This window comes from Protopterus annectens, chromosome 1.part2 (assembly GCF_019279795.1).
Source record: "Protopterus annectens isolate FY-2018-M chromosome 1.part2, PAN1.0, whole genome shotgun sequence".
In the NCBI taxonomy this organism is placed as follows: Eukaryota; Metazoa; Chordata; order Ceratodontiformes; family Protopteridae; genus Protopterus; species Protopterus annectens.
The window spans coordinates 1,134,539,153-1,134,565,391 of record NC_056727.1 but is presented as its reverse complement, the minus strand read 5'-3'; positions in this window follow the sequence as shown (position 1 = coordinate 1,134,565,391).

Sequence of the window (26,239 nt, the reverse complement as noted above, 5' to 3'; positions counted from 1 at the left end):
CTTCAGAGTGCAACATATGGAAAGCTCACACTGGGCATGCTCGCACACTTTGATAAATGAGGCATATGTCAGACAACATGCCATGGAAAGGCTGAACTGGGCATGCTCACACACTTAGGCCATATCTCCATTTAGCAGTTGGCCACACATATCTGGTATTTGTACGTGTCAGTCCAGGAACCAACTACAACACAGCAATCTGCCCAGTGCACACAGTAAATGACTACAGAGACATAAGTGATATAGTGGATCACCATCATATGCAAACATCTTCCACAGATACACATGTTGGTCATAGGAACAGGGAATGCTATGGCAATAAAGACCTGCAAACAGTAGAACAGCACAACAAATATTGTGCATCCGACAATTGAACATATGGGTGTAGAGGTCAATACTAGGCTTGTTGCCCTAGGGAATGACAGCTCAGCCAGAGTGTGCTTGGCATCTGCATCCCCAGTACAGTAGGCTACTGTGCCACTGTAAAGTAGATCACAGAAGGCAACATGTGAGGCTAGTGAGCTGTGCCTCTGTCAAGCAGGGGCACCATGGAGGTCCCAGGGATTGAATGTGCTAAGCCACAGCCATGTTGTCGGTGTGTGCTGGGAGAGGGTTGCTGAGGATCTCTGACAGTAGGTGTCCGTCAATAACAGACTGAGGGGAGCCCTATCTGCATTCTCTGGACAATTCCACTGTCAATACTGTGTTGTAATGATTATGTGTGAATGAAGTGCCGTGCCGGAACTGTTCACAGATGTCCTCCCTCTGTGGGCTACAGCTCTGCAATGTATTAGCTCACTCTGTCTGTTGTACGGCTCATATATGGCTGGTGTACAGCTGACAGGTGTCTTCTTGTGGAGCAGTCATGGGTATATGTGGGATAGCATGATCAATGCAAACCATACACATGCTCATAGAATGCAATTGTCAAGGATTATGCTGAGTGGCCAGTATAGTCCCCCAGCATGGGTCCTCTGAAGTCGTCCACCCCAGTCTTCACAAGTGTAGAGTCTGCTTGTGCTAAATACAGTTTGTGTGCAGTGACAACCTTGCCTGGGGTGGAGATGGGATATGGATGTCCAGGGAAAGGTGGGTATGGTCAGATATCAACAATGGTGGTCTACCTCTGGTATGGAACAGTGAGTACCCACGTTACAGATGGACAGGTGCAATATGTATTCCCCCATGTGGCTGTGGTGTGTGGTTCTGCCATAGCACATGGACCCACAAATTGTAGTGGCTGTAGGGTAAAGTGGTAGAGGCCTGAGTAGTTCTCACACACAATATGCCTGTAACTGATGTTAACAACTGGAATGGTGTATGTGAACACCTGCATATCCTGGCACTGTTCCCAGGGAAGCTAAGTGTGTGTCCTGGATGTGGGTGTGGTGTTCTGGACTGGTTGTGTTGTGTGTTACATGTCCTGTGGTCACAAAGCATGGTATAGAACATAACCTGCCAGTGCGATGTGCATATATGACCCTGACGTAGGTGGCTGCAAATGCATATATATGCTATCCCCCACCTGACAGGTAGTACTACATGTACATACCTCTGTAGAAATAAAGATGTCAGCACCCTATAAATACTGCAGGTGCAGAATAGATGCCCAGTAATTCGGATAGTGTGCTCTGCTAATGCTTTTCCCTCAAGTGTCATAATATAGTTAGGTAGGGGTTTAAATCCTGCAAATGCTCAATGTGTGTGTGGGTGGGTGAGTGGGGTTTGTGTGTGTGAAAGGCTGTGAGAGGGAAATGTCCCTTTTGGCAACTGGGAAAACACACTACAGGATGCACATTCCCCTTTCTAAACACTGATGATATCAGCACCCTATAAGTACAGCAGGAGAAGGAAAACCTCCCAGTAATGCAAATAACGTGCTCTGCTAATGCGTCCGTCTCAAGTGTCATAACATAGTTAAGTAGGGGTTTGAATCCTGTAAATGCTCAGTGTGTGTGGAGGGGGTTAGTGTGTGTTCAAGACTGTATAAAAGTAATATCCCTTTTACCAACTAGGAGAACACACTACAGGATGCACATTCCCCTTTCTAAACACTGATAATGTCAGCACCCTATAAGTACAGCAGGAGAAGAGAAGCCTCCCAGTAATGCGAATAGCGCACTCTGCTAATGCATCCGTCTCGAGTGTCATAACATAGTTAGGTAAAGGTTTGAATCCTGCAAATGCTCAGTGTGTGTGGAGGGGGCTAGTGTGTGTGCAAGTCTATATGAAAGAAATATCCCTTTTGCCAACTAGGAGAACACACTACAGGATGCACATTCCCCTTTCTAAACACTGATGATGTCAGCACCCTATAAGTACAGTAGGAGAAAAAAAGCCTCCCAGTAATGCGAGTAGCACACTCTGCTAATACGTCTTTCCCAAATGTCATAATATAGTTAGGCAGGAGTTTGAAACCTATGAATGGCATGTGTGTGTGTTTGGATGTGGGGACTCTGTGGGTGCGCATTTCTGTATGAAAAACATGTGCTTCTTTGAAATCAGGAGATCACACTACATGATGCACATTACCCTTTCCAAACAGTGATGATGACAGCACCCTATACATACAGCTGGAGAAGCGACATCTGCCAGTTCTCAGAATAGAGCAACCTGCTACAGCATCACTCTCAAGTGCCATAACATATGTATGTAGGGTTTTGAAACCTGCAAGTGGCAAGTTTGGATGTGGGAAGTTTGTGTGTGTGCATTTCCGTATGAAAAAAATGTTAGTTTTGGCAATCAGGAGATCACACTACCTGATGCACATTACCCTTTCAAAATACTGATGATGTCAGCACCCTATAAGTACAGCCAGAGAAGAGGAACTATCTAGTAATCCGAATAGTGTGCTTCGCTAATGCGTTTCTCTCACGTGTCGGGACTTAGTTAGGTAGGGGTATGAATCCTGCAAATGACAAGTGTGTGTGTGAGGGTAATAGGGTGTGTGTAAATGCAAGTGTGAGAGAACAGATCCTTTTGGCAAATACTACAATACACCAGATGCTGCATATTCCCCCAGTAAACACAGGGGATGTCACCACACTATCAGTACAGCCAAACAGGGCTAGTTGGCCAGTAATGCCAATAGTGTGCTCTGCTACTGGGTCTATTATCATTGTCAGAGTACAGATAGGTATGTTTTGGTAACCCACAACTGCCACGTGTGGTTGTGTCACACATTATGACCTTGTGTGGGTCTTTGTACATAACAATGCATGCCATTGCCTAAACCAGCAATGGGATTGCACACATGATGTATGTGTGTGACACATACAGATAAATACCTGTGACCTGCAGTAGTTACCATGTCTGACACATGCCTCGAGTGGATAAATGGTATTTGCAATGTATACCAATATGACTGTGTCTTACTGTGCAGGGTCCACATGCGGTATGTGTCTATACAGTGTGGGTGTATATGGTAAAATACCTACAGCAGGGGATACACATCTGGTCTGGGCCATATAGTCTACATGTAGTCGATGTACAGGTGCTGCATGTTCCCACCTGTTGTGGGAGTGGTAACATGTCATTCCACTGCAATTCAGTGACCACATGCTGTGAACCCTTCAACTAGTGTGTTGTAGCTACAGTAATGCTCACGCACAATGTTTGGCTGGATGCAGTCCAGCCATATAAAGACAGTTCTTGAGACTGTCATATTGCCAGTGTTGTTATGGAGGATAGGTGATCTTCCTGTGTATGGGAGGGTTGTGTGTGCCAGGCTATGAACCAGATGGCAGTCCGACACACTGTTAGCTGCACATGATTAGGCCCTGATGCTTTGTGCTGTGCCAACAACCTGGAGGTGTGTGTATCTGTAGTGCCTTGTGATACCACCCCCCTGTCCATGTGTGTTACATGTGTAGGGGACGACAGGCATGGTATGAGGCATAACCTGTCAGTGATGGGTAACACCTGTGAGCCATGAATCAGGACTCTGGTACTGCACAGACATTGTAGTTCACCGTGCTGAGGACAGTGTCCAGTGCATGCATCTTGCGGTGTACACTGCTGGTGTTGTGTAGCAGCACTGTTAGTGTCTTAACCTGTGTGATACCCATGGAGGTGGCTATGTAATCCGTGTCCTGCAGCATAAGGCAGTATGTGTGTATCAAGGAGCTTTGCCAATATACATCGGGCCATGGGTGTCATGTGCAAGATGACCCTTGCACATGATTGTGGCTTCCCTAGCATGTAAGCACACGTTGACAGCCAGCGGATACCCTATGAATGACATTGGAGACTGAGCAGAATGTAGACATACAACACCCTTCCTACATATAGTGGTAGCATACCTGGTGAGGGTATGTTGGCAACCAAGATCAGGCTCATACTGGCCCAAGCCACATGCTGAGAGATCCATTCTATGTTCCCTATCATGTAGTCCAGGGAGGTATGTCTCAGGTCAGCCATAGTGGCATGGTCAATGAGTGAGTCATATGTGGCCATGCCTCTGACTGACCTATATGCATGTGTTCTGTGGTGGACCATAGTGCCCCTGAGGCATATCACTGTGACCTTCACCAGATACAGCCTGTTGAGCGGGACCCCAGTGCAGCACCCAAGACAGGTACCTGACATGTCTGTAGCAGGTGTGTTGTGTAGCCCTACAGGCTGTGAGTGTGTGGCACACGGGATGTGTGTGCCATGTGTGGCATGTGCTCTGTTCTGAAGGAACATATGCCTGTGTGTCAGCTGCAGAGGTGTGTGATGCTCAGGCAGGATGCTATTCTGAGTCCCTACGTATGCCCCAGTGTGTTCAGCATGCTGTCAGTGCATGTCTATGTCTGACTTGCATTGTAGTCACTGTAATATGACATGATACCTGACAGGGTATGGCATTACTGGGTTCAGAGAGCTCAGTCCCCGGATTGGCTGTGTGGTGGCATCCCACACATGTGTTGTATGTACCTGGCCAAGGGTGATGGCTGACTGCATACATGTGGCAGCTGTGACATTGCCACATGACTCACATAAACCACAACTGGACCATAGAGGTGATTCACAGGTTACCTTTGCACATGCTACCCTAGTAGTGTGATTGCCATGGTGAGTACCAACACATAGGGCCAATGGGGAACAACATACTGAAGGTGTGTATGTGTGGGTGTACTGCTACTGTTTCATAGCACTGGCATATATGACTGCACACATGGGTAAATGCCAGGTAAGATATGTGCAATGTGTCACAGGCAACGTACATGCGAACAGGACAGACAGTGATGTTCTGTCATGTGTAAACTTGACATATGTATCGTACGCTATGCGGATGTCACTAGGAGTTCACAGAAGCACTGTAACTCTGCATTGCAGGTGTAAGCAGTGTTCCAGGGAACCCCAAGCGAATATGCATGCAAACAAAGCTACAGTAAGCAAGGCTGGAAGTAGTGCATTGTACAACAAAGAAGGGGTAACACTAACAGTAAGTAACAATGCAAATATGTAGGCACTATCAACATGTACCCAGGAATACACAGTGCAGATGCCCATGGTAGAACTGATATTATGTCATAGTTAATTGTGATTTGGATTACATTGGTACTGCACACATATCAACATGTGTAAACATCCACATTGCATAGTCGTTGTGGGCAACTTGACACCATTACTGTACATGTCCACCATTGCATATCACTACTTGCGTTAGCTTCCCCCCTGTGCTACCCATGTATGCGGCTATCTGTTGACATCCTTACCACCGGCATGCAATTATGTGCAGCTGTTACACTTTGGTACGTACTATGGGTGCAGATGACAATTCAGGACATTCATACGGTTACTGCATCAGGCATGCTGGGATATACACACAGTCATATCAGCACACTGTACTGTTACCAACATGATACTACTAATACACTTCTATGTAGTCACCCTGTGCATCAGCAACGTGTTTACCTGTTCCCGCAATGATGTTGGAGATTGCAGGAGGTGGCACAGTGTCATCATATGCACAGGGTGTGAATTAGGTATGCCTGAGTCTGCCACTGATACCACCAATTGACATGTGTGTGTATGTGTGTTGGTGAGGGGCAGCAGTACAGGGTGGGGCACTGTTGGTGCAGTGTGTGCATGTATGTGGTCACCCTAGGTGTTAACATTTCGCATGTGTGTATGCACGCACAGTTCCACCTCATGGCTGCCATATACAGGGGTTTGTGGACAGCCACAGACTGCACCTGACAGGTCATACAGATCAGTGTCTGTGGGCATGGATATGGTACCAGTGCCTGGCAGGGGTGCTACGGACAGTATCCAGTACTAAGCCAGACTGGGTACTGTCATCAGAAGCGGGAGTGTGTTGACTGGACACAGGTCCCTGTTGGGACTGTCCAGAGCCACGTGCACATGGTCTCCTGGGGGCGTTCCGATGACAGCACAGACCCAGCATTGTTGGGGCTGCTGCTGGCACTATGGGGGCGTGCACGGGCCTGTTGTCATCCACGCCGACTGCTAGCTGCTGCTGTTGCTGGCATACGGCCGCGTTGACGCCGCAAACGCCCACCATTACCCTGGCTCATGGACATTTGGTTGTGGAACTGCTGTAATATGTCCCACAACGTCTGTCTATGACATCGGTGAAATTACGGATAGCATCCGCGATGTCACGCATACTGTCAGTCATGGCTGTGCGACATGCTCTCAGCTCCTTCAGACACTGTCTGGTGTACCTTTCCATACGCGACTGTGCCTGCATGACAGCCCGAAACATAGCTGAGGTTGACATACCTCTTTGGGCACATCTGCCAGAGGCAGTACGCCCACGGATGCTCCCACGAGAACCCATGGGCAACTGTCTGTGTGGTACCATTGTAGGACCCTGCCCATAGCTGCTGTGTGGGGATGCATGTGCCACAGGTACCACATTACCCTGGTCAATGCCCACTGTATCCTGTCCATCACCTAGGGACAATGGTGACAAAGGATGTACTGGCAGGATGACTGTGCGCAATGATGGGGTTGACAGCTGTGTACTGTCAATTGGCTGACCAATGGCGGACCCTGACACACCTTCCTGTACCATTACACAGATATCATCATTACCAGTACCTGTGGCACCAGATTCAGGTTCCCTGCTGCAGGACACCAGAGCAGCACCAGAACCTGTGGGAGGAAGACAGGAAACACAGTTTACAGTGTCCACACATTGTTGCTTATGCACACATGCACACATGGACACATGCACACATGGACACAGGCACACATGCACACATGGACACAAGCACACATGCAGACATGCACACGTGGACACATGCACACAGGCACACATGCACACATGCACACATGCACACAGGCACACATGCACATGTGGACACATGCACACATGCACATGTGGACGCATGCACACATGGACACATGCACACATGCACACGTGGTCACATGCACACATGGACACATGCACACATGCAGACATGCACATGTGGACACCCATGCACACATGCACACATGGACACAGGCACACATGCACACATGCACACATGCACACGTGGACACCCATGCACACATGCACACATGGACACAGGCACACCTGCACACATGCACACATGCACACATGGGCACAGGCACACCTGCACACATGCACACATGCACACCCCGCAGTATACACACAGAGCACTACTGAGTTACACTAGTGTTACTAGCACTATCAGGACTATTATAGGTATTGTTAAACACACTTACCAGCATGGATGGCCTGCCTTGCTGTCACCCTGGAGGGACCTGCAGAAATGATGAGATTAATGTCAGTGGGCACAACTGTGCCATTGATACTGCATATGATACAGTGCAGTAGTACACCAGTTGCCTTTCACACGTCAGCTGCTGATATTGCCAATATCAGACATGCACAGTTACATACTATGATGACAGATACATACCACGGGCACACCTTACACATGCATAAACTAACAGTGTACAGAACAGTCAAGTGTACATATGGCATATTACCTGCATGCTCCATGTCATGCTGCTGTGTGGATCCAGCCTCCATCATGATGCAGGTGTACTGCTGTTGCTGTTCCGGGGCTGGAGCCACAACACTTAGGAGTAGCCCCTCCAGTCTGTTGAGGGGGGATGTGTGGCCACCCCACCTCCTGTGGCAACCTGATGCCTGTGGATATCCGACGCATGCTGACGGACACTTCTGATTAAATCACTGCAGTGATGTTGTACCTGCTCATATGTCCTATTATGCGTGCCAATGTCATTTACCCTATGGACAAGATCTTGCCACAGTGCAGCCCTCTCCTGCTGATTCTGACTGGTGCGGGAAAACAGTATGTCATACTCCCGCACCAGGCTCTGGGGTATCTCCTCATCTTCCGCTGCAGAGTAGGTGGGATTACGCTGACGCGCCATCTCCCTGGAAGAGAACACAAACAGGATATCAGCAGACTATGTCAGCAATATATGGCACACATACTATACATGATACTCATGTGTAGTGATATACTACTACTCCCATATGTTGCATGTGTGTGTATCGTGATGGATACACAAGTACATGGCCAGATATCAGTGCTCAGCCAACACCTGTGCAACAATACCTGCCACATTCCACACAACATAGTAGCATGCCCCATCAGTCAGCACACACTGACAGGTCCAATGCACAACCTCACTCTGGGGGTTCATCCCATGGTACTGTATGTGGGACACCATCCACTAGTGTGATGTGGACACATGTTACTCGGCCTGGATATACATATTCCACCACCACCACCAGCACAGTAGACTACTTTGATATGTATGTGATTAGACAGTTATTCACTTGTTAGGACTGAGATGGTATCCTTTGCTGGGCCAGTGGAAGCCACAACCCACACTGCTGACCCCTTTGCAAATGCTTACCACGGACATGCCACAGATTGCATGGAAATTGCACACACATTTCAAACCAAGACCCTATGCACAAAAGTTAGGCATCCTGTCCGGTGGACCCCAGACAGAGGCAGATTGTATAAAAATAGCAGGAGGCTACTGCAGGACAGAGCAGATTCACATTAAGGGAAGGCATCTGTGGTCAGCACTGGTACTATGCTATGGTCTCTCATAACAACGGCCACAGCCTACTCTGGGAGGGAAATGGCCACAAACACTATGGATAACCACAAGACCTTCTTCAGTTATGTTACACACATGGACCAAATGCCTCAGATATTCTCTGCGTTAATACACACCTACTTAACATTCACCAAACACACATATATTGGCAACATTCTTGCAGACAGGTTCGGTGCACGTATCCCCCCTCCTTCTCCCCCACCAGTTGAAATACATATCACAGCTGTATGTAACCTCCCTATCATCTCACATGTCCAGGTGAGGGCCGCCCTCAGCAAAGCAGAACACACAGCATCACTGTGACCTGATGGTATCCCTGGATGTGTGCTACATGCACTCCAAGAGGACATACAACCGCATATAAGACTGATAATTAATCTTGGCCGTACTACAGGATATGTACCTGGACACTGGCATACAGCAACAGTGGTCCCACACCACTAAGGAGGCACCTCTACTGACCCTGGGAACTACCACATCATATGCATAACTGGCCTGGTCTGCTAAGCTATGGAATTATTCAGTATGGGATGCATATGCAGTGATATCGGGTACCTGCAGACACTTGTTCCCAGCCAGTTTGCCTTTGTGATGGGCTGATCCTGCCTTTTGAACCTGGCTGACCTTTCAAAGCAGTCACTACAGCCATTGCTGAGGGCAACGCATAGACAACTGTTGCCAGGATCATGGCCTAACACTGATTGACATGTAATGTATAGTCATCCCCTTTTGGTGGAACTACGTACACACAACATATCACATGGACATACCTATAGATACAGACCTATGACACATTTGGAGGGTTCACAGTATGCAGACTATTAACCTGCTACTTTGCATTACCTGTGTTTGTCGCAGCTGGTTGCGTTACCACTGCTTCTGCTTCCTGCTGCTACTGTCACTGCTGACAGCTTAGAGTCACAGTGTGTAGCGTGTGTTTTTTTTTTTTTTCTCTCTGTCTCGGTTTGTCTCTCTCCCTCTGTCTGCTTCCAGACAGTGCAATGAATGTATTGCATGTGTGGAGTTTTAGTACAGGATGCTTTTGTAGGTATCTGCATAGGTCCATGTGATGGCCTCTGCACCAATTGTAAGCCAGCATTTGCTAATTGCATGCAGCCAGTTGTGTACTGATTGCAGTTCTCACTGTGATTTCAGGACAGTGCTATAAAAGGGTATGTGAGATAGGCGTTGCCCTTTCAGATTGTAAGGGCGGGGACCATGCTGGTATGCTGTGGACACTGTTCTGTGAGTGTAAAGGTTAGTATCTCTCTCATGATTCAGGCTGTGTTGTAGATTTACATTTCTCCATTCCTCTCTCCTGTTCTCTGTAGTAAGTGTGTATGCACAATGACACCTACAACTATATATAGATATATATTTATATATATATATATATATATGTAAATATACATACATTTATATATGTACATTAACTGACATTATTACCTACAAGCTACCAAGTAGCATGGCTGTTTCTGTTCACACACTACTATTATGGGAATCCAGTAGTTTTGACAGTAATTCTAAATGACATGCTTTGTGTACTACACATCCTATATTCCCTTTACATTCATCCCTACTATTACATGTTATATTTATGTTAGCACAATGTTCTTGTATAAGAGTCATGGCTTAGTGGTAGGTCATACAGACTACTGTTTCCAAGGTCCTGGGTTTGGGACTGACAGTGGGATTTTATTTTGCTTTTGAACTGACTACAGGACCTGTCAATCAGAGTGACTAAGGCACTTTTAAGCAGTTGTAACCGGGTTAGCACTGGTTTGCGTGGAGCTCACACATGCGCACTGGCATTCAGCTCTGCGCACACCCGCTTACAACCGCTTAACAGTGCTTACTCTGGCGCACACCCATGCTATTTTCTTTGAAAGAAATGAAAATGGGGAGACAGGAAAGTGGTGAAAAAGGGGTCACAAAGAGGGTAAGACAGTAGGGAAACAAGCTTGGGATTTGCAGGAGGGATGTAGGTAAGGCCCATAGCTGCCCATTTCTTCATCAGCAACAGCTGTGCATATGTATGTAATTTGGTGTGACATTTGAAACCTTCCACCCCTGAGAGAGGTGTCAGGACAACAATAATACTTGTTGTACAGCCAATTGTAATTGATAGTTTCCATGTCCAGCAGACATGTGTGCGGAATGGGCAGCTATGTATGGGGCGTAATTTTTTTGTGGGTACAGAGTGCTTTTAATTTTTTATTTTTTTTCAGGTGAGAGTGGTATGTCAGGTGAAGGAAGTCGGTATAGCTGGGGAGGTAGGTTGGGTAGGTAAACAGACAAGACAAACAAGACGCATACAGGGGCGGTGTATGACATGTGTGGGGGGGGTTACACAATTGACAGGGACGGAGGTTTGGATATCCAGAGCCCATGAGCCCACAGATGGCAACAGTGGAACTGATATCCCCACCCATAGGCAGTTGCCACTGTTCCTTCACTGCCCAGGACGGGGCTGTTCTGGGGGCTGTGTAGGCCGGGCAACAAGCATGCCCATAAGTTGTGCCACCTGTGCCTCAAGCTGGCGTAGGGGCTCGAGAACAGAGTCCCGGATCTCCCTATGCACCACAGTCCGGACGCTACGGAGGGTGAGTGGTGGTTCTCCTCCGGCCACACTTGCAGAGGGGGGGCGAGCCCCATCCCCTGCAGCGCTTCCACCCGCATGTGGCACAGGGCCACCGGAGGAGGGTCCAGACTGGGCACTAGTGCCAGGTGCACTCGCCAGCTGAGGTGGGAGAGGTGGGTCTGCTGGAACCTGCCTTCCCTGTCATCCTATGTTTTGCATTATGTCATGACAGTTTGGGTTAGTGACATATAATACCATTCACAATTAGTTATAACAGCATGCATTAGTATTCCCAATAACTAAACACCCAGATATTCACACCATTGAACAGCGAGCATAACACATGCATAATTTGAACAGCAATACACAGTCCAACAACATGCAGGGTTGATTGATGGCAACAGGCCATCAGGTTTGGATGTATGAACAGGGCAGATGCATCAACGGACATGCAAATATATATGACCCAACAGGACAAATGTCCAGGGGTGTTAATTGTGATTGCACATACCATTTTCACGTGGAATGGGTAATATGTGGTTATAGGGTGGGGTGAAGAAAATAATATTAACACCTTCGAATACCAATACATATGCTCTACATTTCTAATAGCTGCACATATATACACACTACTGTTCTAACTACAGTTTCCTATACGATAACTATTTCAACTTGGTGATAGGACTGTTACTGCAACATCAATATACATTTTATTGTTCTTCATACACATTCATATCTAGCTTTGTTCAGCTACATCATCCTGCTACATTAGCTTTATATAGCTATAGACAGGCGTGGATGTTTGGTATATCAGACAATCATACTATCTGCATATTGCAGACTGAGAGTAACATATCCAGATTTTGGGATACACATTCCAGATGCAGCAACACTTTGAACAGATTTCGCTGTTTGGTTTTGATTCTCACATGCATTTCATTCTGTACTGACTGCAGTATACTTTATTCAGGGGTTATTACTACTGTATTGCTGGATTCATGACACTTTCTCACACTCTCTCACTTGTTTTCATTTTACTATTCAGGATGGTACTTACTTCTAGGCTTTATTGACATGTTTTACCTGTAGTTATTACAATCCTTTCCAGCAGTCTCACTTCTGTCATGTTTCAGTATTTCAACAGGGATATATTTCACACGTGATTTCATCATCTTCTGCAGCTATACTTTTCAGCCTGCTGCAGGTTGTGTAATATTTTCTTACAGGTGGGGCATTTTTATTTCAGAATTTATGTCAGACATTTTCATTTTTCTGTTTGGATTACAGACTGCAACACACTTTTGTAATCAAGCAATATTTGCAAACACTTTCACACTGTTACTTGCACATTTTATTACTTAGTGACTACACTGCACTCTTTTGCTGACTGTCATACTTTTATATTTCTTTACAGTTACTGGTAGTGGATTACTGACCTGCCTGGTGGCAACAGCACCAGCCTATCGCCATAGGCTCTGCGGTTCACAGAACAGACACCTGCAGCTGTAATATAAATGAAGTAATATTGGAATACACATCTCCATAATATCAGCTAGTTTAATTTCTTACATGCATAATTAAATGTAACTTACTCAGTAGTGGGGCGTTGGGCATTTGCCGGGCCTCCTGGATCCAAAGGTTCAATTGGTCCTGCTTGCATCTCTTCAGGTCCGCATGGTGGTGACGGACCTGCTCACCAGTCCTTGGAATCCCTGTGGCACTGGTGAGATCATGAGCCAACTGGTCCCACGCCTCAGCCCTATATGCTCCCCACAGGACCTGGCCCTGCATGAGTTGGGCCTCATGATTGTGGACTAGGAGCCAGACCATGTACCTGGACTCCTCAACGCCCCACCTCTGTGCTCAAAAGCAACTACCCTCACCTACTCCTGTCATTCTGGTTGCAAGTCAGTTCTACAATCGTTTATGCTGTGTATTCCCGTCTATGGGGCTTATATAGTCCGTTTTTCCCGCACATATCTGTGATTGGCCAATTTGGAATTGTATCAACTTCACTAAACCTGCATTGTCATGCTCCAGTTTGTATTCATTCCTATATATTAGCTATTATTGCATTTATAGGTACTGCTGTCATGGCTTAGTGGTTCAGTACCTTGACTATGGTGTATAGTCTCCTGGGTTCGAACCTGGCCACTACTTTTTATTTTTTATGACTGTCTAGACAAGCTGAGGGGTGTGTCTGTGTAAAGGCTGTTTTGATACGGCTTGCTCAACGTTGCTCGTCGGTTAGCTTGTTTGCGCGGTGCGCAGCTCCCCGCAAACGGGGTATGCTGGTTTAAGCTTCATTTGGCTATCAGCACGCATATTACGCTCAGCTCAGTTAGGGGCACATAGATTTAGTGTGTTAAACCACTGCTCAGCTATGGGTACTCATTTTGCACCAGTTAAAACACTGCTCACCTACGGGCAGATGCACTCACCCTGTTAAACTGTAGCTCAGCTATGGGCACATCTGGCATTTTTTATTGTTTTGTTACCTCACATTTCTTCCATATAAATGGGCTATTTCTTTACATTTTACATAAAATGTGGTTTTATGTGTACATATTTGTCAGGGACTTGTTTCGTGCTTATTTTGCTAAAAATAAAAATTGGTGTTGTGGGGGCTCGAACCATGAATGCCTGCTTTTAAGCCAACATCTCTACCGCTATGCTATTGCTTCTTGGCTTACTTTGCATATTTCATTCTTATATGCCTTCCCACTGACTGCTAACTGTAGCTGTGCTACGGGCACGCCCGTGCAAATGAGCGCACTCACGGGCAAACATCTTTACAATTTAAAAAAAAAGTATGAGATGTTCATTTGTACATTTTATGTTCGTAGTCTGTGGGGGCATGTGTTGTGTTGTGTTTATTCACATTTCCATGGACTCTGTCGTGGGTGTTTACTTTGGGCACTTTTACTCTTCTGAGGGCGTGTCCGCTTACAGGGCTCAGCCTACGGACACGCCCCCTACTGTCTTACACGGACCATGTTAGACTTAGGTGTGATTCAGCATGCTCTCATGAATATGCAGAGCATGCTGACATCACTCCGCTTAACTGCAGCCTCCGTGTATGAGTTATAACTCTTACACGGAGGCTTCGTGAATCCTGCCCTTGGTTTACCAAGATTCTTCCTCTCCTTCCTAATTACTTTACTAGTTTTATGAATCTCGGTGCTATCATAACCCCTATGTTCAAAATCTTTAATAAGTTTAACTAAGCTCTCTTCAAAATCTATATCATTAACTATTAATCTTGAGGCATGTAACATTTGTCCCTTCATAACATTAGGGAGTATATGTCCCGGATGCATACTATTTCTATGCAGGTAAGAAGGTACATGACATTCTATCCTAAAAACATTTGTGGAAATACAGCCATCTTTTTTATCCCACTGTATTTGTACATCCAAATAATGTGAAAACTCAGAAGAGTATTCAAAAGTAAACTTCAGGAAACTGACTCTTGTGTTCACATAATCAAAGAACTGTAAAAGTTCTGCCTCAGTTCCTTTCCATAAAAGGAAAAGATAGTCTAAAAATTGATGAAAGAATACTATATTCTTCCCTAATAGGCCTTTAATATATTGGGATTCCCATTCTGCCATTAGAAGTTTGGCGTAGCTATGGGCACAAGGAGTGCCCATAGCTATGCCAGCCAATTGCAAATAATAATGGTGCTCCAAAATAAACACATTGTGTTCTAGAGTCATTTCCAGCAAAAAACATATAAGATCAAGGTGTTGTACACTGTATTCTTCTATATAGATGGAAAATGATTCTGTTAACCAGCCAGTGCCTGAAACAATAGGTCTAAATTTAGGAGTTTGTGGGTCCTTATGTACTTTAGGTAACCCATGTAAATATGGAACTAGTGGTTGTTCAATAATAAAATACTGAAACATTTCCTTGGAAATGATGCCCATCTGCAGTGTTTCCATAAGTGCTCTCTGCACTCTTGATTTCATTGCTTCTATTGCAACCACATCAATTATCTTATAGGTGTTAGAATCACTCAACGTATCCCTGATAGTATCAAAATAATAGGCCATATTCATAATAACTATTGACCCCCCCTTTATTGGCTAGATGAATAATTATTGTACTGTCATTATGTAAATTACTGAGAGACAATTTTTCATCAGTAGATAGGTTCACAAACTTATTACATTTTCTGTTACCAAAAAAATAGTTATAGACATCTTCTTCACACAATTTGAGAAAAATTTCAAAAGCAGGATTGGTTGCAGGTATAAAAGCACTAGGCTTTTTAAAAAGACAAGTAGCTTCGCTAAATTCTTGGTCTTTAAAAATGACTTTCAAAGACAAATTACGTATAAACTGTCTAAAGTCTAATAAAGTTTCAGATAAATCAGCCATTTGGGCAGGAATGAATGACAAACCTCTGTTAGTACCTTATATTCAAGGTCTGTAAGTGTAGATCCGAAATGTTCCATTCTAAGTTGCATTGTTCATGTTCCACATCCTTTTCAAAGTATAATTTCTGTCTTGGAAATGTTGCTTCCTTTTTACCCCATTTCCCTTTGAAAAACTCTTGACCGACTTTGCCCTGTGCCTCTTGAAAGGGAGGGCTAGACCAGAAAAAAAATGTTCATTTACCGAAGAGCCCACTTTACTTCTAACAACAGGCCCCAATTCTCAAGCTCTTTCTACAGATTGCTGTACAGGAATGGCAAGGGCCTCATCCGCAAGTGGCGTACTATACACCGAATGTGTTGGAGTACTCTGAATAGAAGGCAAGATTTCCTTCTGATGTTCCGTTGTAGGTGTAGCTGTAGTAACAAGATTCTCATTCAACTCATTGACCCTAGGTGTGTTACGCATCACAACTGGTTCTCTGGGCCAAGTAAAAACCCAATTAATGCTGAAATCATGGATGTCATGCTGAAGTTTTTTTCTTTTTAGTTGTAAGTAAACACTGTTTATAGGCAGATACTCGATCAATGAGTTCACTGCAACGTACATCAGCAAAAACACCACCAGACTCTGTATAACTCAGTCTGTGCTAATTGTATTTTATTAACCAAGGAATGCTCAGTGAGTGTAAAAAAGTCTATCAGAAGCTGTATATATCTGAAAAAAAAAAAATATATATATATATATATATATATATATATATATATATATATATATTTAAGTATATCTATATTTTCAGGGCATTTAGAGTGTTGTAAAATATTTAACAGTTTTTATAAATCTTGTTTATATATATATATATATATATATATATATGTTTTTTATGGAGGACGTTTTTTATTGTGGTTGTCTTTTTAAATAGCTTTCTTCTTGAGCACATTCACTACTGTTTTACATATCACATGACTAATTATTGTTAATTAATGGAGTATTTAAACCTGTGGTTTTTTGGTCTTTTTGTGATCTGAAGAAGCAATTGTTTTAATTGTGAAATCACTCATCTTTTTCATTACACTTTCTGACTACACTGGATCTGAAATTTTGTCTTTTATCAGCCGTGGAACTGCACTTTTCTTGTTTTATATATATATATATATATCCTCTGTATGACTGAGCAAATGACAGTTATGCACGTGAAAATAGAAGAACTGAATGTACACAGATCCAATGTACAAGGGCATTTATGTCTCAATCATGGTACATTCAGAGACATGTACATGTATGTTACTCATTGTATATCTATGCCAAATGCCTAAATATGGGCATCTATGCTGATATGATCATGCATGCTGTAATATAACTTAGAATGAGAAAAGAGTCATGTTGGGACTATTCTAAATATAGCATCAACTGTCTATACATTAACGGAAAAATGACTGTCTATGCATTATGTGAAGGATAAATGCCCTTGAAGAGCATTCAGATGAATGTGATACACCTTGGAACAATATGTGCCAGTACACACCACACACAAAGCTACTGTGCCAGTGTGACAGCATGACAACACAATGTTATACAAATCACAGGGGCAAAAGCCAGTCATGTTGTTGAACAGACATAAGACAGCAACAACTAAGACATACAATTCATACACATGGATAACACATGTAAATGAAGGGAGTTGACCCATCTCACTCTGTTATCTGTGAAATATGTGATTGATATATTTGTTGAATTGTTGTATTCCTACCCACATATACAATGGGATAACACAAGAAGAATAAATGTTTTTCACTTGCATTATGGTAATTGCAACAGTAAGACCAGGCATATACAAGGCTACAATGTATTGGACATAATATTATGGTGCACTTCTTGCATAGGATTACACACATACACACACAATTAAGGTGTAGCAACCCTGCCCTTATGTAGCAATGTACACATTAGGTATAGCACATCATGTAAATGTAATTGCTGATGTGTGTCATATATCATGTGTAACATAATGTCATCTGTGACATGATATCTGAGGTGTACAGTCAGATGTATATCAGCTACACATGACAGCAATATGCTATGTTCTTACAACTATGCCTATACATTGCATTTTGTCAAAGTGAAAATACCATGGTGGCAGCATTACACAACTGGATCATACACACAATACTTACAGCCCTGAGGTTCCACCCTGATGGAGTTGAATATCACAAATAATCTCACATGAAATCTCCCAGGAGGAATTGCACATGGTCTGCACCATGTAATGAAGAAAAGTCCCCATCAGATCCTTCATCTGTGTCTGAAAGACATCTGTCATCACCTCCCAGATCCAGTCATGTAAATCATCTCCCTGTCACTGTGGTTAATATGTCTGATGACAAGCAGAAGGAACAATGGCACAACCAGGCTCAGGTCTGTTGTCATGTCATCCTGTTGGTCCTCTGATCTTAAGTTGCTGTGCGAGGATCTGGCATGTTGTCTTCTCTGTTTTCCAATTGGAAAACCACCAGAGGTCACACATTCTGTCAAGATTACCCCCCCCCCCCACAAATAAGTACAGAATCCATTTTTGCCTACATTTAGGACTTCATAACATAAACAAACTGGCAGGATCTATGGGTAGAAGTGGTTATTTATGTCACATTACAGTAATGTATCACCATATGAAACTGTAACACCACAAATGATAAAAGGCATTTCAATACATAATGTAAAACATGCTGTCAGTCTTACATTCATGTGCAATACATGCATATCATAAAAAACACTATACAATGGCCACCTGAATCCTTTGAAAGACATATATTCTATCATTAGCATGGCAAAAAAAATGACACTAACTGTGATATGCTTGCTGAAGGTATGTCATAATATAATACAAGTATCATTTCAACATATTTATCAGACAATAAGACCCATAATGTGTCTTTAGACTTCATATAATATGAATAACTGAGGGCAGCAAGTGTACTGTCAGGATCATGCAACATTCCCAATGTCTAATTATCAATATGTATGGATGATATCACTAGAAGGCCATGTGTGGGATACTGTGTCCATCACAGAATGTGGTTACTTTACTCCACATTACATGTCATGCAATACGCAGTTCATTTGACAAAAAAAAATGCTGTTATTACTTCTTCAAGTATAAAGCAGACATCAGTATGCCTGTAAAACAAATTTACACAAAAGCAGAAAACAAACACAAATCATGACATATCAAGATAAGCATGCCATTATAGGGTGGAATGCTACAATAATGTGGTAAATGCAAGATAATTGCTGCACTGTAAGCAGACAATGATACTACCAGCATATCATTTTGAATCAGGCCTGTTATCTATAATAATAATAAGAAAAAGAAGAAAATAAGAAGAAGAATACAAGAAAAAATGCATGTGCAATACAAATTTCTACTGCTTTCTCTGTTTGCTCTCAGTTAAGCAATGCACAAATGTGTAGCTTATTGCTAAAATTATGAGAGTTAGTAATGAGTGTGTGAAACACACCTGCTGCTTAACTGATTTTGAGGCAGCAAGTATAAATGCATTGACACATATCTTATTGAGCCCAAATGATATAGGGTTCAAATCTAGGTGTATGCATTACTTTCAAATAAGTAGTGATAATGCAAGAACATCATACTTTACACTACCTTCACTGTGTGTTACTGTGTGTTGACATTGTGCAGTGTGTTTAACCAGCATTGTGCTTAAGTAACTGCACCAAGAAAAGAGGCATTCACCATCATTTGACATTGGTGCACAATGCCAAACTCCATGCATACACAGACTCTTCCCCAATAAAGTGCAGGGTTCCATTTATTTTTGGTGCTTATGTGCATTGTTTGTGATTCTATTTTTTACAAGACTATAGGTGTTAAATGGGGTAGATAGGAAAGTGGTGAAATGGGACAAGCAAGGAGAAAAATAAAGGGAAAGCAATATAGGAATATGAAGGAGGGAGGTAAGAATGAATCATAGTTATCCATTTCTTCAACAGTGTAAAATGAAAATATGTACAGAATATTAGTTGAATTTGGACTGTCACCTCCACAAAGAGGGGTGACAACAATGCAATCATGTTATACAGCCAATATGACCAACTCAAGTGTGTCAAGAAGACATGTGTGAAATGGAGAGCTGTGTATGGGACAATATTTTTTGTGGGAGGTGCCCATTTTTTTAATTCAGTAAGAGATGAATGCAAAGTAAAGGATATTAGTATTTCTGGGTCAGGTAAGTTGGGTAGGTGAGGAAGCAAATGCAAACAAACAGGACAAACAAGACAAAACACAGGGGTGATGAGGGGCACAAAAGGTTGAAGAACATCATGACTGGGGTGAGGGTGGAGATAACACAACCTCATGCCTGTCAAACATAGGGACAGTGAGAATCTAGTCCTCATCCACAGGACTGGCATCACTGTCCCCTTACTCTGCAAGCCACTGGAGTGCTTGACATCCTTTCCTCCTAAAGACCATTAGGGAGAGCAGCCTCTCCATCCAGTGTAGATGTACACCAATGGTGTGGTGCATGCCCTATGTATCAACCCTGGCATCTGCTGGCAGGTGATGAAATCTGCACCTCCTCAAGTACTCCTGGAGGGTGTCACAGCACCAGCTGTCAGAGTAGTATTACCTGAGGGCAAAAGTAGTGCAGGGGCAGCAGAAGCAGTACTTCCAGGTTGGGTCTCAGATTTGCTGGTTGTCAGTGCTCGCCCCAGTATAATGGGTGCAGACTGACCCACTGGGGTTTGCCTACCTCACTGTGGTATGAAGCATTTAATGATTTGTTACAGATGGATGACATGGGGACATTCTGACAACACATGGTAGAAAATAAAAAAAGAGATAAGGGATGGGGATGACACAAAATAAAGAGATAAAATTAGTACCATCATATGTGACTTAACATGCAATGCATTATCACAATAATACAACTATTTTATTTGAAGTATTACATTTAAGTATATGTTCTAACAGCTACAAACTATAATTATAGATTGCTCAAATTAATCCTTGCAATGTGCATATATTGCACATATCCTTGGTCCAATTATACAGATTACAGTTAACAGCAGGGCATTTATCCCACTTGTATAGATTTTAATTTGGTTTACTATCATAATCTGGAATGGCACTTCATAGAATCCACAATCCAGAATGACCGAACACTGAATGCTGAAAATGCCGAACACCAATATACCGGAATGCAAAACCTTGCCCCCCTCTCGACCCATGGTGGCATATTTTTCTAGGTCTAGAGTGGCAGGGAATGTCGATTTTCAATTTTTTTCGGATATATTGCAGTTTGGCAGTGCAGGTTTCGCAGAAGTGAGTTGAGTATATGATGGCTTTCTGAAGTGAAATACGACAACATGATAGTAAACATTTTAGTTTATGTCATATTATTAAAGAATTCTAGTATTGTATAGTTGTTACTCGTGGTATTTGAACCCACAACCTCTGACTACAGTCTTACACTTGACTCCTAAAGTCAGTTTGTGCTACAGACTTATACATGTATGCTTTTTTTTACAGTTAGGATATGCATACTTACTTTCCTACTACTGTATAGAAAGTAAGACCATCTATCTTTAACTTTTGTAGCTATCAGTAGTACTCTTCTTGTACTGCATACATACTACTTGCTTACCTCAGTCTATCTAGATGATCAACATGAGCCTGTCTAGTCAATTCAATTTCAGGATTAGCTGTGAAAAGAAAAGAACAGAAGAGCATTATGCATACCAGTTTTGCACATATTTAGCTTTCTCTGTACTATAAATTATTTTTATTACCATAGTTGCACAGCTGTGGGATTTCACTGTTTTGAAATTCATCCACCCTCTAGTTGAGTGTATCCCTCTTGTGGCTTTTTATGTCATTGAAATGGTGCCTGCACAGCCTTGGCCAAACTATTCCAAGCTTCAGACTTGTGCTGAGAGCCAGAAAGTATCCCTGCAGAAGTCTTTGGCTGTGGCACTTTACCAAGAGTCCAATATATATTCTGGACTCCTGAACACCCACCTTTGTGCCCTAAATTGGGCATCTTCCCCATCTAATGCCCGACATGCCTAATTCAAAAAGGAAAGCAATGGCAAATGAGTATTTCCCACCAGTTCCTGTTATCGTGTTTATTGGTAGTGCGCAAACCCAAGAAATTATGCCAACTGTGTTTCTGGGATGTTAAGCAGAGAGCAACAATGCCATGCAAGGAGAAAAGCATTTTTTTTTAAATTGGAAGGTTAATCTGACACTTGACATTATTCTGAGGGGTGTCTGCTTCTGTAACTGTTAGGTGATTTAACTTTGCTGACATGAACTGGGGGCATGAATGTCTTGACCAGACTCATATGTTTGTTTTTATGCACTGCTAAAACTGAATTTTATAGTGTGGGATTCAAACCTATGCATAAGGAGCAAAACATTTCTTCCACAGTGGTGATTTTCCATCTTTGCCACAGAAGATGTGCTTCTCAGACATAGTCATGAATCATTTATAAATACAGATGACAGACTAAGGTGTTAACTGTGCATGTGTATGACCTGGCAAGGTTATTGTTTTCATTTGAGTATAGATTCATAGGTTCATAGATTAGTACTAAGCTAACTGCCCTTCTGAGCCATTTTAAGCCTAGCCAATTATCCCTTGTGAGACTCAAACCCTGCACCTTGTGATTGCAAGGCAAACACATTAAACATTAGGCCACCCTCCCAACCCCCTTATTTAAGTGTGAAAGCCATCCATGTACAAATAGCAGACTTATACTTACAGAAACATAGTACAGCTTTACCCCTCAGTCATACATCTCAACCCTCAAAACACAGTAAGGGTGCCTTATCCCTCATACATATAATTCATACCAGCTACACTATTTATATCTAAAGTATTATAAGTGAGATTGAATGTAATGTGAAATGGAATAACAGTAAAAATGTCTTGAATTTTCAGTGTTAGAACCCAGGACCATGTGTATGGTAGTCCTACACTCACACTTGTTGCCACAAGAATATTGAAATACCACTTGTATATTTTCCTGTTCATTACTATAAACTGGACTGTCACAATAGTAAAAATATATTGCACTTATTGCACTAGAAACTAGGACCATATTATAGCCCTAAACTTATACCTGCTGCCACAGGAATTGTTAAATGACAGCTGCAAAATTCCCTCTTCAATATTAAGTTCTGTGTGTTACCCGCAGTGCAACCCTGCTTACTGTATTTAGGCGATACCCAACAGAATTAATAGAATGCATCCATTTTAAAATGTTAACTGCATCCTGTCTGCTGGTGTTTGATGGCTGCAAGTGTTGAGGAAGCTTGCTAACCACCATGCAATGTCACTTAGTGGCATTGAGCGATAGAAAGCAAAAACTGCAACAATGTATCCTTTTTGACCTTTCCACTGTCTATACCCTGTGTGTAGGTGTTCTGTCTGTTCCTGTGTGGGCCACCAGTTCAAGTTTGCACACTGCTAAGCATCTTGCAGATGATATAAGCACAGCTAAACCTGACATTCCTTGTGTTTCTCTATTTCCTTTCTTTGCACTATGCTGCTCACAGTGCAAACACTGACATTAAAAAAACAAGAAAAATACAAAAAAGGGAAAATTAAATGAAATGAAGAAAATAACTCTATTAAATAAACAATACTACATAATTGATATTGGTACACATGAAATATTTTTACACAGGTCCAGATATGAACTATCACTCCAGTGGACCTTCAAAACACAATAAGGTTGTCTTATCCCACTTTGCCACACAATCAGCTTTGCAGCAGAGAACTAAAATCATTGTGCATACAGCCAGCTGCAACATCACCCACAGTGCTAACAAAACATATGTTGTTTGTACCTGCATTAGTTTCAGAAGTAGTTCATTGTCCTTAAAATGTGTGATGATATTAGGTGGCAATAATAAATATTTGTAAAAAAATAAGGAAATGCCGGATGTTACTGAACAGAAACTGTGAAATGTGTGCTGCTTACTTACATTTAAAACCTTGATACAATTACTTTTACACTTTGTAAGTCTAACTTGGCTGACACACCCACTGCAGGAAGAGGAGTCTGAACTGCTGCTGTATTTTCCTTTTATACCAGTAATCATTCATAGTTGCAATCCATTAGCAATAAACACTATGAGAGTCCCTGTATTATGTTTACATCTGGTACAAGGAGCCAAGTATTTGGGAATCAGCAATTCTAATGAGTTCATACCTCATTTACATGTTCACCATGCTCACAGCCCTGATCTACACTATAAAAAGGGAACTGTGTATCTAGGGAACTGCAAGTGAGGAGACTTGCCTATGTGGATAACATAGAAGATATTACTTTAGATCTGTCTGCACAGAAGACGACAGACTTAATTAAGGTATGCTTGCATTTTTCAGCTATATACTGCATGTGCTGAAATTTCATTAAGAAAAATCTGTTAATTGCATTTCTGTTTTGGCACAAACAAGATGTTGCTATTGTTAATTTCCTTGTTTTGGATACAGCCTTGCTTTGTGTGTGATTATAATATGTTACAACCAAACAATTCCTTTTTATGTTTGAATCTCTTGACTGTTTTATGTTTTTCCAGTGGACAATAGTGGAATACTACATTTTATGTGTTATATCAAAGCAGGAGTTTTATATATGTGATACTTATGTGTATCATCCTTCTTCTGCGCTTTATGTCACCTAGGACTATGGCACTCAGGCATCCCAATCCTCAACCCCCCCTCCCCCCCAGTGACCATGAAAATGAAATCATTGTGGAAACATTTAGGCATCATGGTGCCTCTCTAGCTGAGAAGAGATGTGGGGATATGTCTGGCAGAATGCAAATTTGGCAGCAGATAGTTGCTGATATGAAACCAGTAGGTGGCCAGAGCAGGACATCTGATCAGTTGTACCATAGGGCCACTGACATGATTTCCTTGGCCCAAAGGAGAGTAGCTGCAATGAACTTTGAACGGATGCCTACTGGGGCCAGGGGCTGCTACAGATCCACCACAGACAAACAATGAAGAATTTCTATTCACTATCAGGGATCCAGGCAGCTCACTGGAAAGTGCACAACAGCATGTCATTGAAATTGGTGCTGCTGCTTCATGGAGGACAAGTATGTCCCAAGGAGGAGCTTCCAGGTTGGCTTATCTATCTCAATTGTTAATTACTTCTTATATATTAAAACATTGACAGCAATACTTAAGTTCTGTTTAACATTAAATTTGTTTGGGGGTAGTTGTAGATTCATACAGTTAAAACACATTCTGGTTGATTACAAATGGGCTTGGGGTGGACATTTCATCCATGTTCTTGTTAAAAGTATCATTAATGCACATATAAAGGGCAAAAAAGCTTTAACCCTCTATGTTACTGCTCATTCTGATGATGATGACCTTATCTTTTGCTTAACTCCTTTCAGGACCATCCAGCATAAGGAGCCTACAATCATCTGCACATGGTAAGCCAAACATGTTCATGTCAGTACTGATGAGCAGTCCAAAGAAATATTTAGTTTGTGATGTGGATGTCAGGACTATTGTGTGTATTGCTGTACTGTCTGTAATAATGGTACCACTGTTAGTTTGTTAACAAATATTGGACTATGGTAGTGTAGGTATTAATTTTTTCCTGTGCTTGTTATTTATTATGGAAGTGTGGAACTCCTACCTGATGTAAGGAGTATTAACATAGTCTGATGATGATGGTAGCCAAACAGAGGCACAGTTGGAGGGAGGGGTGCAGATTTTGAATCTGACATTGAGATTGACTTTCAGCCATCCCCTGTAATTACATTGGACACAGTCAGTAGGCCTACACCAACCCATTCCAGTGAGCCATCAGATATTGGACAGGTGTAGGGTGAGACACTCAGTCATGGTGGAGTGATGACTGTAGCTTCATTGCCTGTTGACTGTGGCCATAGCCAAAGTGTGAGTGAAGTACCACACAGGATGATTGTTAGGGGTGCTCAGAGGATGCCTGCTCTCCATCTTCCACCTGATGCAGGTGTGTCTTCCTGTGCTACTCAATGTATGTTTAGGGCTATCATGGAGGGGCAGGCATGTTTCAACAGGTCCTCCAGAGAAATGCTTACGGTTGCAGATCTGGCACAGGCTGACATGTGTTACTGCCTCCACTGTGTTGCCAGTACAGTGGATCAGATGAATGACACATTGTAATGGGCAATAT